We start from the raw sequence: 6995 nt of genomic DNA on the forward strand, positions 1-6995 counted from the left end.
AGTTCAATCCCCAGCAACCACAGGTAAGTTCACAACTGTCTCTAGTGGGATCCTATTCCTTCTTCTGATGTGCTTGAAGACAGCTACAGTGTACTCACAGTTATAACAGAAATTCTAAAAAACAAAAAAAAAAAAGAAGAGAGAGGAAATATAACAGATAAACAGTCCAAAATGTTGGCTGGAGACCCAGTGAAAAGAACATCCAATAACCAAGCCTACTTCCCACACATGCCCCAGCACTGATGAGTCGTAGGATCTTTCACAAATGTCCAGACAACAGGCATCCTGAGAAGGCCAGTGTACATCTGAAAAAAAAAAAAAAAAGAAAAGAAAACCAAAACAAAAAACAAAAAACAACCAGAGATTCTTTGGAAAAGTTGGAGAAAGAAGTACCCAGTGTATGGTACTAAGCCAAATGGCTTCCTCTTCCAGTCTTCTGCATCTTACCTTCAAGGGGAGATTTTCTTGTCAGCACTTGGGGTCCTGCTTGGGCCTCTTAACCTCTCTTTTATTTGGTGCCTCTTGAATGATGCCGTACTTTTCTGTGTTAGTATAAATCATTTTCTCAGAAAAAGGGCTGATAAGAAATTATAAATTCAGAGGTGTTATCAGGGCCAGAGCAAAGTCCACTGCTTTTCAAGGAAATTAAATTGAGTAGTCAAGATGCAAACAATACTAGGATGCAATTACTAGTAATTAAAAAGTAATAACACATCTTTCTATGTAGTCCCTGGCCTTGTTGACCCTATGGCTCCCAGCATAATTGGAGTTTAAGTTTTAAAAACAGAGTTTTTATTAGTAAATGGTATTGAGAACAGGAGAAACAGTTCAGGCAGTTGTTTTAGATCAGGGACTTGAAAAATGAGCTTCCAGTATAATAGAAACTGGCTGGAAATAGTACATGCTAACAGATGATATAATACACAAACAGGGTAGGAGTAGACAGGAAAGGCCAGAGGCCACAGCCTATGCCAAGAGCCTTTCAATAGACTGCTGAATGGACTGGATCTGCTGCTTTAGTTGAAAGCTTACTTTGGTAGTAAGAGAATAGGCGATGACTGGCCTGGAGATGCCACAGGCCCGTCCTAAATCCTGCTTGGTATTACATCTGGGTTTTGTAATTTTATTTTTGTCTTAATGGGGTTGTTTTTCACCATCTCCTCATTCTCTTCTAGTCTTAAAAGAAAATGAAATGAGAGTTAAGACAGGTGAAAAGCAGAATGTCACCATATAACAACAGGAAGAACCAAGAGAAACTTAAGCTAGGGACAGTGCATAGTTTCGTCTGCAAACTTATTCCACTGGGTAGGCTAGGATGACAGTAACACTGGTCCCTTGTGCCTTTGATATAAGATCTCCATAAATGTTACCATCACTGAGGAACTTTCTTTGGGTAGCAGTCCTTCCCACCCCTTACTAGTTGAAGAAATTTGATAATGCTAGGTCTATTTTCAGGTGCCATTTATTAATGTCCTGTGTGTTTTTGATGTATGTAACCTTATATTTCCCCATATCAGAGGCAGTCACAGCTCAAAGGGATTCTCTGGAAATCATGGATATTTGGCTGGAACTTATAGCAGAGACAATGTTAGCAAGAAACCTCCTCTCCTGGGTAAATGGAGATTTCTTATGGAGCCCTTTGAGGTCCATGTTGGGAGCACTCCCTTATTCTGTTCCTCCCACAGCATGGGTCAGGTGTATTCTCTTTCACATGAAGAAATTGATTACATGTTTATTATTGAACATCCTAATAACTATGTTTATATTTTGTTTTAAATGAAAAAAAAAGAAAAAGAAAAATAAACCTCTTGCCTCTTGACCTTGTTCAGAATTTGCAAAGGCTTATGGTATTATTATAGGCAACTCTGTCCCAGCCAAAAGGCCAGAAACGCCAAAACCAGGCAGGAGTTCAGGCTTTCATTCAAGTCCCTTGTTCTTTTCCGTAGTATCTATGTGAACACAGCTGCTTTGGTAGTATTCATGAGTGAGTGGCCCAAACCCCAGTCCAGACACTACCATGAAGAGATTCATAAATATTGTCCTTGGGACTCCTGGACTGAACAGCTCAACATCCCCAGTCATGCTTCAACACAGTGAAGGCTTCTTAACCTGAGACAGCAGCCTTGGGACCTGTTCTTGCTCTACAGGAGGGCCCATGCCTTTCTTTCATCTTTCCTCTATGCCATCACCTAGGAACTGAGAATGAGCTTACTATTTTCCCCCCAAAACTCATCCTTTTGCTGACCCTGAAACCCATTCTTGTATTTCATGGGACTAAGGACTCTGAAGCTGCTGGCCTGGGGTTGCTCTGATAATCCATTTGTGGTGAACCCTAGACCTGGAGCTATTTGTTATCTAATACAAGACAACTTTGTGTATCAGTGTCCCTGAGTTCCCTTCCTCATGTCAATGAATTTTCTAATTTTTGTATTTCTCTGATTATTCCTTAAGTTAGTCTCATCTTTCTGTCTCTGAAATTTCACAGCCTGCACCAATGTAAAGTGGGCTTTCTTAGGGGAGTTTTAAATTCTCTAACAGAATTTAATGTGGCCCTTTGTTTCCTGCTCAGTTGCTTTGTTCTAGTTTTGTGTGTGTCTGGTGGGGAAAATAGTATTTTTCATTTGGGTATAATGGTGTTACATCACTATAAAGACCTTTGGTGATGGCAGCATTGAGTCTGAGCAGTGCCCAGAAGAGTGTTCCCTGCCAGTGGTATAAGAGAAGCCAATGGTGGCTAGAAGGAGTAGATGCTGATCTTCCAGAGAAGAGATGGGGTGGTGGGGTTGAGGCTGCCTGTGGGGGTGATAATGGAGGTGTTTCAAAATGGAGAATCCAGAGCACAACACAGGAAGGAATGTGCAGGGAGCAGAAAACTGATTGGGGGAAGATGATGTGTAAACACAAATTCAGAGGGAGAGAAGAGTTGGTCTTACTTGATGGCCTGTTAACACTCAGCCCTTGTCAGTTCCCATATGGTTCAGTTCCATCCCACTATGTCTCTTATATTTTTCACTTTTGCAACCCTGGTTAGTTTCTGTGAGGCAAACAGCACACATAAGAGGTTGTGAGCAAGCTTAGCAGCTCTGAACTCCAGAGAAAATTGAAATCTCTAGAGTTCCACCTAACTCTTTGCCCAGAATTATTCTGCACACAGCTGACCAAAAAATATCTTGACCATCTTCTGGAATTACCATTATAATTGATTCATCTACCATATGGAAAATCTTTTACCCTGACTGTGTAGTTAGTTATTCTCAACGTGTTCCTGATATTAAGGGCAGAACTGTGTACTGGCCATAACAAGCCAAACTCAGTCATCTATCTTCAATAAGCCAATAAAGAGATCAGAAATGATCATAAAAAGCAGGAGCAGATTTTGTTCAATGAGGCATTTGGGGAGGACATACAGTGAACCCCTTTTCAAGTCCATTATAGAGGTACTAGAATAGATCTGAGATGAAAGTAAAGGGTTGTAGCTGTGCATATAGCTAAGTAGTCTTGGTTAAAGTCATGGTTCCCACTCTCTCCACCTCTCATTATTTGTGAAGTCTCTCCTGGAAGAAGGTCTGATAAGTTATAAGTCTTTCAGGAAACTAGCCTTTCTTTTGGCTAGGCAAGACATTAGCTTTCTCTCAATATGAGATTCCAGTTTCTTGTTAGTGTCTACAAATTCAATAGTATAGTAGCCCAAGTGAGGGTCACAGTGTTTTTTGTTTTTGATTTGTTTTGTTTGTTTTTAACAATAACCACATACATATCAAGCATGTTACAAAACCAAGTGTCACCTCCTTATTAAGCCTTCTATAAACCTTCCTTTATATCTCACTCTCTCTAGTGCATTTGACAGCCTCCTTTTCCTAATACATATCACCCCTGAGATATTCTTTATTTGCATCTTTGCTTGTTGTCTCACCTCGCTTGTATATGAACTTCAAAGGGGCAAGGGCAGCTGAGCATCCTGTCATTTGTAGGGCATTTGTGTGGAACTAAATACCTTTGTTAAGAATAAGGAAGTACTCGCCCAGAAATAATAATTCAAGAACACCTGGAACATACTTTATGGCTTAGGTGAGTGGACCTTGTTGAGAAGCTTATACCCTGAGATAACAGGGGTTTGTTTAATGGGTGGGAAAGACATCCTGGAAATCTCTAGAAGGAAGAAGTTAATGTAAAATAAGGGTGTGGAAATCAATTCTTCCCACAAAGGTGTCCATCTTCACCCGAATTCTGGAATGACTCTAGTACCCAATGTATTTCCAGCAAAGGGTCATCCAAAGGTCTGTGAAATATGGGGATGTTCATATCTTTCAAAAATTCCCCTCTTTCTCCTTTCTCATTTCCACGGGTAGTATCTTCTTCCACCTAGATACCCAAAACAAACATTGGAGGTCTTCTAAATGCCCCTTGCTTTTATCACTGCCAATTTAATCAGTAAAATAGATAAATAGCAGGAAAGGTTGTTCAGATGGTAAAGGCACCTGCCACCAAGACTGATTAAGTTCAGTCCTCAGACCCCACATTAGGAAAGTTGCAAATTGTATTCCAACTTCCATATATGTTATTTTGTATATGTGTATCTACATACACATGTACTCACAAATACACACACATACTACATGAATAAATAAATGCAAATATCAGTATAAAAAACTTTTGTAACAATCTGCAGGAAGATTACCAGGATGAGTCACACCAACATTGCTATGTACCTGAATCACAACCATTTTGGAGGTGTCTGTCTTCTATATAGACTCTTTCTGGTCTTAAGAAATGAACTGTGAATGATCTTGAGAATAATTAAAGTGTATCTCCCATTCTTTATTTCTGTTGTTCATGAATTCCACTTAGGAAAAACAAGTAAATATCACTTGTCTGAGTAAGTTTACTTGTTTCAAACTCTAAGACCTCCTCATATATCCTTACTCCAAATCAACTACATGCTACCAATCCCGAAGAAGTCATATTTGTTTCTGTCTCTGGACATAGTCGTATTCTAATCCTTAACAGTGGCATGCCCCACCCCTTATGCTATACTACTTGATCATGCTTATTTTTCAGGTTTTTACTTAAATGTGACTTTGTCAATGAAGCCTTTCTAAAGCTTTTCTTCCCCTCTATTGTCAATTCATCTTTGTCCCTAGTTACTGTCTATGGACTTGTCCATTTCTATATCTCCAAGCTTATATGAAAGGCTTAGGAGAGTTAAATGGTGTCACTTGAAAGGTGATAGGTGAAGCCAGTAGCTTCCTAAGTTGTCTGTTCTCTTGGCTAACCTTCCAACCATTTTCTCTTCTAAAGGACTATTTTTCACTTAATTTATTCCCACTCCTCATGGGGTTGTCATGAATGTGGTTATAGTGTTCGTTACATATATGGATTTGGGCATCAGTTACTTAAGTCATGAATCTTGGTAGGCTTAATGACAAAGGTTCACCACCCTTTGGAAATTGTCAACAGAATTTGAGTGTTGTAATGGAAAGGAAGACTCATACTCTAGTTAATTCATGGGCAGTTATTGAAAATGAGCCTTTGAGATTACATTTTAGACAATTTTAGTTGTGTTTGCTTAGCTGGATTTTATATAGTTGTTGTCAATCTATTTTACTGAAAATAATCTCAATTAGGGATACATCTTTAATCATTTTCCTCATTTTTAAAAATTTTTTACCACATTTCCTAGCATATACAAGGTTCTCAGGGAACAATGGCTAAATAAATTGAGTTAGATGGTGTGCCTTGAAAATATGATTGATCTTGGTATGGTTTAAAAGGATGCATTTTCCTGTGAGAACAAACTTTATTTTGTGTAAGTATCTACTTAGTACCAGCTACTGGCCAACAAGTAGGCGGAGAAAAGCCTGTGACTAGGGAGAGCACTACTCAGACTTAAGGCTTAGAGTGTGTAGTTAATCAATAGTACTAAAAGCCCAATAGTCTAAGTGAACGGGTTTCTACATGAGTCTTTTTTCTTATTTAGTTTTTATTCATAGTCATACACTTAACTCTGATATCTAGCTACACCTGGAGAGGAATGAGGAAAATATGAAACACAAAATCTTCAGTGAGAGTAGAGATTTACAGGGTATTATGAGCAGATAGGGTGGATGTTCTTTTCTGTATTACAGCAGGAGTGGCCTGCAAGTCAAAAAAATTGGAGTTATGCACAGTCAGAAATGGTGATCTTCTTACTGGTCTTGCCATTTCTGAACCCAAAATGTTCCATGGCTTCTACAATCCTCATGCCTTCCTTCATTTTCCCAAATATCACATATTTGCCATTCAGCTACTCAGTCCTGGCAGTGCAAATAAAAACAAGATAACTGTTTCTGTTTAGTCCAGCATTTTCCATGGACAAGATGCCAGGAACTGTATGCTTCGTGATGAAGTTCTCATCCTTAAATTTCTCTCTGTAGATGGACCTGCTGCCAGTGCTATTATGAACTGTGAAGGCACCACCCTGGCACATGAATCCTTAAATAACTCTGTCAAAGGAGGAACCCATATATCTAATTCCTTTCTCTCCAGTGCTTAGAGCATGAATGTTTTCTGCTTCCTTTGTAACTTTGTCTGCAAATAGCTCAAAAAACATGCCACCCAAGGGCTTGCTATCAGCAAAGATGTCTATGAACACTCTGGGATTGACCATGGCTGAAGCAAGCAGAGACAGGGGGCAGCAGTCTCTGCCTACATCAATCTTTTCAGAGCAAAGCTTGGAGGTGATTGTGGTGATTTTTATACTAAGATAAAGCATGTAACAACATATGCGACTCTATAAATCTAAAGTATAACATAGCCATGTATAGAGCACATAGCCTATATCTCATGCAGTGGGACCATGTCTCAAAGAAAAACAAAAATAAGCATATTAACAATAAAAATACTATTAACACTTTCAAGTAGAGACTTTTGAGGATGTATGGATTTTAAGAAATGTAGACTTTTCTTCTCTTAGCCCTGGTTGCTGCTAATGATTCACATTTTAAATAATAGCTGAC

The 6995-nt window shown here is 39.0% G+C and overlaps 1 pseudogene; it reads right to left on the minus strand.

The window, feature by feature from the left end:
• Nucleotides 1–6157: 6157 nt before the first annotated feature.
• On the minus strand, nucleotides 6158–6655 carry LOC116099932 (annotated as a pseudogene).
• Nucleotides 6656–6995: the final 340 nt, after the last annotated feature.

The sequence above is a fragment of the Mastomys coucha genome, unplaced genomic scaffold (genome assembly GCF_008632895.1).
Source record: "Mastomys coucha isolate ucsf_1 unplaced genomic scaffold, UCSF_Mcou_1 pScaffold20, whole genome shotgun sequence".
In the NCBI taxonomy this organism is placed as follows: domain Eukaryota; kingdom Metazoa; phylum Chordata; class Mammalia; order Rodentia; family Muridae; genus Mastomys; species Mastomys coucha.